This window comes from Triticum urartu, chromosome 7A (assembly GCF_056163025.1).
Source record: "Triticum urartu cultivar PI428250 chromosome 7A, HENAU_Tu73, whole genome shotgun sequence".
Taxonomy (NCBI): domain Eukaryota; kingdom Viridiplantae; phylum Streptophyta; class Magnoliopsida; order Poales; family Poaceae; genus Triticum; species Triticum urartu.
Genome location: NC_141879.1, coordinates 187954777 through 187965111, shown reverse-complemented (window position 1 = coordinate 187965111; position 10335 = coordinate 187954777).

The following is a 10335-nucleotide window of genomic DNA, read 5'->3' as shown; positions in this document are numbered from 1 at the left end:
CCATTTCACATGATGATCGGTTATGGTTTAGTTGATTTGGATCACGTGATCACTTAGAAGATTAGAGGGATGTCTTTCTAAGTGGGAGTTCTTAAGTAATATGATTAATTGAACTTAAATTTATCATGAACTTAGTACCTGATAGTATCTTGCTTGTTTATGTTTGATTGTAGATAGATGGCCCGTGCTGTTGTTCTGTTGAATTTTAATGCGTTCCTTGAGAAAGCAAAGTTGAAAGATGATGGTAGCAATTATACGGACTGGGTCCGTAACTTGAGGATTATCCTCATTGCTGCACAGAAGAATTACGTCCTGGAAGCACCGCTGGGTGCCAAGCCTGCTGCTGATGCAACTGACGACGTTAAGAACGTCTGGCAGAGCAAAGCTGATGACTACTCGATAGTTCAATGTGCCATGCTTTACGGCTTAGAACCGGGTCTTCAACGATGTTTTGAACGTCATGGAGCATATGAGATGTTCCAGGAGTTGAAGCTAACATTTCAAGCAAATGCCCGGATTGAGAGATATGAAGTCTCCAATAAGTTCTATAGCTGCAAGATGGAGGAGAACGGTTCTGTGAGTGAGCATATACTCAAAATGTCTGGGTATAATAATCACTTGATTCAACTAGGAGTTAATCTTCTGGATGATTGCGTCATTGACAGAATTCTCCAATCACTTCCACCTAGCTACAAGAGCTTCGTGATGAACTATAATATGCAAGGGATGGATAAGACAATTCCCGAGCTCTTCGCAATGCTAAAAGCTGCGGAGGCAGAAATCAAGAAGGAGCATCAAGTGTTGATGGTCAACAAGACCACTAGTTTCAATAAAAAGGGCAAGGGGAAGTAGAAGGGGAACTTCAATAAGAACAGAAAGCAAGTTGCTGCTTAGGAGAAGAAACCCAAGTCTGGACCTAAGCCTGAAACTGAGTGCTTCTACTGCAAGCAGACTGGTCACTGGAAGCGGAACTACCCCAAGTATTTGGCGGATAAGAAGGATGGCAAGGTGAACAAAGGTATATGTGATATACATGTTATTGATGTGTACCTTACTAGAGCTCGCAGTAGCACCTGGGTATTTGATACTGGTTCTGTTGCTAATATTTGCAACTCGAAACACGGACTACGGATTAAGCGAACACTGGCGAAGGACGAGGTGACGATGCGCGTGGGAAATGGTTCCAAAGTCGATGTGATCGCGGTTGGCACGCTACCTCTACATCTACCATCGGGATTAGTATTAGACCTAAATAATTGTTATTTGGTGCCAGCGTTGAGCATGAACATTATATCTGGATCTTGTTTGATGCGAGACGGTTATTCATTTAAATCAGAGAATAATGGTTGTTCTATATATATGAGTAATATCTTTTATGGTCATGCACCCTTGAAGAGTGGTCTATTTTTGATGAATCTCGATAGTAGTGATACACATATTCATAATGTTGAAACCAAAAGATGCAGAGTTGATAATGATAGTGCAACTTATTTGTGGCACTGCCGTTTAGGTCATATTGGTGTAAAGCGCATGAAGAAACTCCATACTGATGGACTTTTGGAACCACTTGATTATGAATCACTTGGTACTTGCGAACCGTGCCTCATGGGCAAGATGACTAAAACGCCGTTCTCCGGTATTATGGAGAGAGCAACAGATTTGTTGGAAATCATACATACAGATGTATGTGGTCCAATGAATGTTGAAGCTCGTGGTGGATATCGTTATTTTCTCACCTTCACAGATGATTTAAGCAGATATGGGTATATCTACTTAATGAAACATAAGTCTGAAACATTTGAAAAGTTCAAAGAATTTCAGAGTGAAGTTGAAAATCATTGTAATAAGAAAATAAAGTTTCTACGATCTGATCGTGGAGGAGAATATTTGAGTTACGAGTTTGGTTTACATTTGAAACAATGCGGAATAGTTTCGCAACTCACGCCACCCGGAACACCACAGCGTAATGGTGTGTCCGAACGTCATAATCGTACTTTACTTGATATGGTGCGGTCTATGATGTCTCTTACAGATTTACCGCTATCGTTTTGGGGTTATGCTTTAGATACGGCCGCATTCACGTTAAATAGGGCATCATCAAAATCCGTTGAGACGACGCCTTATGAACTATGGTTTGGCAAGAAACCAAAGTTGTCATTTTTGAAAGTTTGGGGTTGCGATGCTTATGTGAAAAAGCTTCAACCTGATAAGCTCGAACCCAAATCGGAGAAATGTGTCTTCATAGGATACCCGAAGGAGACTGTTGGGTACACCTTCTATCACAGATCCGAAGGCAAGACATTTGTTGCTAAGAATGGATCCTTTCTAGAGAAGGAGTTTCTCTCGAAAGAAGTGAGTGGGAGGAAAGTAGAACTTGATGAGGTAACTGTACCTGCTCCCTTATTGGAAAGTAGTACATCACATAAACCGGTTTCTATGACACCTACACCAATTAGTGAGGAAGCTAATGATGATGATCATGAAACTTCAGAACAAGTTACTACTAAACCTCATAGATCAACCAGAGTAAGATCCGCACCAGAGTGGTACAGTAATCCTGTTCTGGAAGTCATGCTACTAGATCATGATGAACCTACGAACTATGAAGAAGCAATGGTGAGCCCAGATTCCGCAAAATGGCTTGAAGCCATGAAATCTGGGATGGGATCCATGTATGAGAACAAAGTGTGGACTTTGGTTGACTTGCCCAATGATCGGCAAGCAATTGAAAATAAATGGATCTTCAAGAAGAAGACTGACGTTGACGGTAATGTTACTGTCTACAAAGCTCGACTTGTCGCAAAAGGTTTTCGACAAGTTCAAGGAATTGACTACGATGAGACCTTCTCACCCGTAGCGATGCTTAAGTCTGTCCGAATCATGTTAGCAATTGCCGCATTTTATGATTATGAAATTTGGCAGATGGATGTCAAAACTGCATTCCTGAATGGATTTCTGGAAGAAGAGTTGTATATGATGCAGCCGGAAGGTTTTCTCGATCCAAAAGGAGCTAACAAAGTGTGCAAGCTCCAGCGATCCATTTATGGACCGGTGCAAGCATCTCGGAGTTGGAATAAACGCTTTGATAGTGTGATCAAAGCATTTGGTTTTGTACAGACTTTTGGAGAAGCCTGTATTTACAAGAAAGTGAGTGGGAGCTCTGTAGCATTTCTGATATTATATGTGGATGACATATTGCTAATCGGAAATGATATAGAATTTCTGGATAGCATAAAGGGATACTTGAATAAGAGTTTTTCAATGAAAGACCTCGGTGAAGCTGCTTACATATTGGGCATTAAGATCTATAGAGATAGATCAAGACGCTTAATTGGACTTTCACAAAGCACATACCTTGACAAAGTTTTGAAGAAGTTCAAAATGGATCAAGCAAAGAAAGGATTCTTGCCTATGTTACAAGGTGTGAAGTTGAGTAAGACTCAATGCCCGACCACTACAGAAGATAGAGAGAAAATGAAAGATGTTCCCTATGCTTCAGCCATTGGCTCTATCATGTATGCAATGTTGTGTACCAGACCTGATGTGTGCCTTGCTATAAGTCTAGTAGGGAGGTACCAAAGTAATCCAGGAGTGGATCACTGGACAGCGGTCAAGAACATCCTGAAATACCTGAAAAAGACTAAGGATATGTTTCTCGTATATGGAGGTGACAAAGAGCTCATCGTAAATGGTTACGTTGATGCAAGCTTTGACACTGATCCAGACGATTCTAAATCACAAACCGGATACGTATTTACATTAAAGGGTGGAGCTGTCAGTTGGTGCAGTTCTAAACAAAGCGTCGTGGCGGGATCTACATGTGAAGCGGAGTACATAGCTGCTTCATAAGCAGCAAACAAAGGAGTCTGGATGAAGGAGTTCATATCCGATCTAGGTGTCATACCTAGTGCACAGGTCCAATGAAAATCTTTTGTGACAATACTGGTGCAATTGCCTTGGCAAAGGAATCCAGATTTCACAAGAGAACCAAGCACATCAAGAGACGCTTCAATTCCATCCGGGATCTAGTCCAGGTGGGAGACATAGAGATTTGCAAGATACATATGGATCTGAATGTAGTAGACCCATTGACTAAGCCTCTTCCACGAGAAAAACATGATCAGCACCAAGGCTCCATGGGTGTTAGAATCATTACTGTGTAATCTAGATTATTGACTCTAGTGCAAGTGGGAGACTGAAGTAAATATTCCCTAAAGGCAATAATAAAGTTATTATTTATTTCCTTATATCATGATAAATGTTTATTATTCATGCTAGAATTGTATTAACCAGAAACGTAATACTTGTGTGAATACATAGACAAACAAAGTGTCACTAGTATGCCTCTACTTGACTAGCTCGTTAATCGAAGATGGTTATGTTTCCCAACAATAGACATGAGTTGTCATTTAATTAACGGGATCACATCATTAGGAGAATGATGTGATTGACATGAGCCATTCCATTAGCTTAGCACCCGATCGTTTAGTATGTTGCTATTGCTTTCTTCATGAGTTATACATGTTCCTATGACTATGAGATTATGCAACTCCCGTTTACCGGAGGAACACTTTGTGTGCTACCAAACGTCACAACGTAACTGGGTGATTATAAAGGTGCTCTACAGGTGTCTCCAAAGGTACAGGTTGGGTTCGTGTATTTCGAGATTAGGATTTGTCGCTCCGATTGTCGGAGAGGTATCTCTGGGCCCTCTCGGTAATACACATCACTTAAGCCTTGCAAGCAATGCAACTAATAAGTTAGTTGCAAGATGATGTATTACGGAATGAGTAAAGAGACTTGCCGGTAACGAGATTGAACTAGGTATTGAGATACCGACGATCGAATCTCGGGCAAGTAACATACCGATGACAAAGGGAACAACGTATGTTGTTATGCGGTCTGACCGATAAAGATCTTCGTAGAATATGTAGGAGCCAATATGAGCATCCAGGTTCTGCTATTGGTTATTAACCGGAGACGTGTCTCGGTCATGTCTACATTGTTCTCGAACCCGTAGGGTCCGCATGCTTAACGTTACGATGACAGTTTCATTATGAGTTTATATATTTTGATGTACCGAAGGTTGTTCGGAGTCCCGGATGTGATCACGGACTTGACGAGGAGTCTCGAAATGGTCGAGACATAAAGATCGATATATTGGACGACTATATTTGGTCACCGGAAAGGTTTCGGGTAAGATTGGGACAATACCGGATCACCCAGAGGTTATCGGAACCCCCTGGGAGGTATATGGGCCTTATTGGGCCTTAGTGGAAAGGAGGGGAAAGGAGCAAGGGGGGGCGCCCCCCCCCCAAGCCCAATCCGAATTGGGAAGGGCCCCCCCCCTTTTCTTCCTCCCTCCTTCCTCTTCCTTCCCTCTCCTACTCCTAATAGGAAAAAGGGGAGTCCTACTCCCGGTGGGAGTTGGACTCCCCCCCTTGGGCGCGCCACCCTCCTTGGCCGGCCCCCTCCTCCACTCCTTTATATACGGGGGCAGGGGCACCCCAGAGACACAACAATTAATCATTGATCTCTTATCCGTGTGCGGTGCCCCCTCCACCATAATCCTCGATAATATTGTAGCGGTGCTTAGGCGAAGCCCTGCAACGGTAGAACATCAAGATCGTCACCACGCCATCGTGCTAACGGAACTCATCCCCAACACTTTGCTAGATCAAAGTTCGGGGATCGTCATCGAGCTGAACGTGTGCAAAAACTCGGAGGTGTCGTAGTTTCGGTGCTTGATCGGTCGGGCCGTGAAGACGTACGACTACATCAACCGTGTTGTTTTAACGCTTCCGCTTCCGGTCTACGAGGGTACGTAGACAACACTCTCCCCTCTCGCTGCTGTGCATCACACTGATCTTGCGTGTGCGTAGGAATTTTTTTGAAATTACTACGTTCCCTAATAGTTTCGAGTTGCAAATGTTAGCAACAGAACCAGTAACAAATACCCAGGTGCTACTGCGAGCATTAGTAAGGTACACATCAATAACATGTATATCACATATACCTTTGTTCATTTTGCCATCCTTCTTATCCGCCAAATACTTGGGGCAGTTCCACTTCCAGTGACCAATCTGCTTGTAGTAGAAGCACTCAGTCTCAGGCTTAGGTCCAGACTTGGGTTTCTTCTCCTGAGCAGCAACTTGTTTGGTGTTCTTCTTGAAGTTCCCTTTCTTCTTCCCTTTGCCCTTTTTCTTGAAACCGGTGGTCTTATTGACCATCAACACTTGATGCTCCTTCTTGATTTCTACCTCCGTGGCTTTTAGCATCGCGAAGAGCTCAGGAATAGTCTTATTCATCCCTTGGATATTATAGTTCATCATGAAGCTTTTGTAGCTTGGTGGCAGTGATTGAAGAACTCTGTCAATGGCACTATCAACAGGAAGATTAACCCCCAGTTGAGTCAAGTGATTATGATTCCTAGACATTTTGAGTATATGTTCACTGACAGAACTATTCTCCTCCATCTTGCAGCTATAGAACTTAGTGGAGACTTCATATCTCTCAATCCAGACATTTTCTTGAAATATTAACTTCAACTCCTGGAACATCTCATATGCTCCATGACATTCAAAACATCGTTGAAGACCCGGTTCTAAGCCGTAAAGCATGGCACACTGAACTATCGAGTAGTCATCAGCTTTGCTCTGCCAGACGTTCATAACATCTGGTGTTGCTCCTACAGCAGGCTTGGCACTTAGCGGTGCTTCCAGTACGTAATTCTTTTGTGCAGCAATGAGGATAATCCTCAAGTTACGGACCCAGTCCGTGTAATTGCTACCATCATCTTTCAACTTTGCTTTCTCAAGGAACGCATTAAAATTCAACGGAACAACAGCACGAGCCATCTATCTACAATAAAACATAGACAAGAAAGATACTATCAGGTACTAAGTTCATGATAAATTTAAGTTCAATTAATCATATTACTTAAGAACTCCCACTTAGAAAGATATCCCTCTAATCCTCTAAGTGATCACGTGATCCAAATCAACTAAACCATGTCCGATCATCACGTGAGATGGAGTAGTATTAATGGTGAACATCAATATGTTGATCATATCTACTATATGATTCACGCTCGACCTTTCGGTCTCCGTGTTCCGAGGCCATATCTGTTATATGCTAGGCTCGTCAAGTTTAACCTGAGTATTCTGCGTGTGCAACTGTTTTGCACCCGTTGTATTTGAACGTAGAGCCTATCACACCCGATCATCATGTGGTGTCTCAGCACGAAGAACTTTCGCAACGGTGCATACTCAGGGAGAACACTTATACTTTGATAATTTAGTGAGGGATCATCTTATAATGCTACCGTCAATCAAAGCAAGATAAGATGCATAAAAGATAAACATCACATGCAATCAATATAAGTGATATGATATGGCCATCATCATCTTGTACTTGTGATCTCCATCTCCGAAGTACCGTCATGATCACTGTCGGTGTCAAAACCGGCGGATCTCGGGTAGGGGGTCCCGAACTGTGTGTCTAGGCCGGATGGTAACAGGAGGCAGGGGACACGATGTTTTACCCAGGTTCGGGCCCTCTTGATGGAGGTAAAACCCTACGTCCTTCTTAATTAATATTGATGATATGGGTAGTACAAGAGTAGATCTACGACGAGATCGGAGAGGCTAAACCCTAGAAGCTAGCCTATGGTATGATTGTATGTTGTGGTTGTTGTCCTACGGACTAAAACCCTTCGGTTTATATAGACATCGGAGAGGGTTAGGGTTACACAAGGTCGGTTACAAAGGAGGAGATATCCATATCCGTATTGCCTAGCTTGCCTTCCACGCCAAGTAGAGTCCTATCCGGACACGAGACGAAGTCTTCAATCTTGTATCTTCATAGTCTAACAGTCTGGCCGATGGAGATAGTCCGGCTGTCCGGAGACCCCCTAATCCAGGACTCCCTCAGTAGCCCCTGAACTAGGCTTCAATGACGATGAGTCCGGTGCGCAGTATTGTCTTCGGCATTGCAAGGCGGGTTCCTTCTCCGAATACATCATAGAAGAATTTGAATACGAGGATAGTGTCCGACCCTGCAAAATAAGTTCCACATACCACCGTAGAGAGAATAATATTTTCGCAGATCTAATTTGCTGGCTTGTTTTGGCAGCATGATGTTATGTCATGGCCTGGTGATTATTCGAACTGGTTTTCTTCAACCAGCTCCACACATAACGCGAGGCGGTTTCTTGACACATCTTGTCAAAGCAGAGATCGTGTTCCCCCAATTACGGGATTCTCATTAATACGGTCGTGGGTAACCCAACCGTGTCTAGGACTCCTAGATTATAGGCAAGTCCCAAACGGCTACGGAGAGGACGCTTGATATTCATCCTCTTTATAAAGGGACAAGGTTTTCGCTTTTTCCCTCTCATGCTCAATCGAACCCCTCCCCTGCCTCGAGTTCTAACACCCAAAGCCCAGGTCAGGTGCTCCGGATCTTCAATCATGTCCGGATCCAGCCTTCAAGGCCGATGGATGCCCTCCTCCGTTACTGAAGAGGATATCAAGAAGTTGAGGGAGGCCAGATACCTGACCGCCGAGGTTTCGCATCGGCTGCCTGCTCGAGGGCAGGTCATCCCTACCCGAACCCAATGAGAACGTCGTGTTCGTCTCCCACTTCCTCCGAGGCCTAGGCCTCACAATGGATCCCTTCGTCAGGGGTTTGATGTTCTATTACGGGCTAGATTTCCACGATCTAGCTCCGGACTCCTTTCTCCACATCTCGACATTTATTGTCGTGTGTGAGGCCTTCCTCCGCATTACCCTCACTTCGGCCTGTGGCTCAAGACCTTTGAAGTGAAGCCAAAGATGATCGAGGGGCAACATGCAGCGTGCGGAGGCGCATCAATAGGCAAGATGGCAGGAGCTCCATGGACGAAAGGTTCCTTTCCAGAGGTGTCCGAATTATGGCAACGGGAGTGGTTTTACGTCACGGCTCCCAGAAGTGCCAAGTGGGCGGCTGCCCCCGCCTTCCGCTCGGGCCCCTCACCACAACTGATGTCATGGATTAGCAGAGGTCTGAGCTGGGGTCCAGCCAAGGACATGCCTATACTGCAAAGCCGCATTCAAGATCTCTTCGAGGGAGATTTTAATTTGGTTGTGGTAATGCAAGTTATGTTGGTTCGTCAAGTCCAGCCTTGCAAACGCTGGCCCCTTCGCTTGTGGGAGTTCAACCCAGAAGGACCACGTGCCATTCAAAGTTTCCTCGGCCTGACGCACGAGGAGATGTACAAGTCATTCTTCGGACCTCAAATAGAGTGTTCGGATACTACCGAGGACGTGGGCCTGAGCAGTAACCGTGCCGCCGAACAAGTAAGAAATCCTCTAGCCGAACACACCGTCTTTTATTCATCATGAAGTTATTTCTGATAGTTTGCTCTTTGACCAGGACTGGCTAACAAAGGCGAAGATGATTCGGTGTTTGGCCCCCCTCCCTGAGGGTTTGGAAAATCCGGTATTGGAAAAGATGCTTGAGCTCGCACCTTGCCCGGAGCCCTCGAAGGAAGATACAGGGGGAAATAATACGGGAAGACGCAGGCCCCCATCGCTGCCAGTTCCAACCGAGGGAATGAGCGCCTCCATGAAGGAGGATAACCGGGGGGGAAAAGGACTGCTTCCGAGGATCCGAAAGCCGAGGCCTCCAAACGGGAGAAGAAGTCTCCAACAGAGGGTCCTGCCTCGGGGGGTGCTCTTGCCGCACAAAGTCCGCGGGGGGATCAGCCCTCCAACGAGTCATAAGTGATCCAAAAAATACTTTAATAGTGAAGGTATACTATCTTTCTTCTGAGAAAATGACCGCTACATATATCTTGCAGTTCGGGCCTTAGCCCCTCTCAGCTGAGCTCGTCTTCGGGGGATCTTCTTCCGGAGATGATGGAGAGCGAAACGCCTCCCCTGGACTCCCCCGCTCAAGAAGCGGGCGACCCCGAAGTGTCGTCACGGAGGGCCTCTCCGGATCCGGTGAGGCCAGAAGATAATCCCATAGACCCCCGAAGTCCCCAGCGTCCGGCTCTCGAAGAGAGCAAACAAAAGAGTCCGGCACCGTCTGGTATGCGGTCGGACGTTCTGAGGGAGCTGGTGGGGCGAGCGGCCATCTTAGAAGAACACCGTACGCTGATGGGTACGGTGATGGAGAGAATTTCATCCGCCGAAAGAGGATTACATGAAGCCTTTATGAGTCTACTGACAGGCTTTGAGGTACGTGAGATAATATGTGATAGTATCGCACATGTTAGGTGTGCCCTGTGTAGATAGTAGCCCCTAAGACTCTGGTTGTCCTCGAGAACGGCAGCGAACAGAGGATCATAGT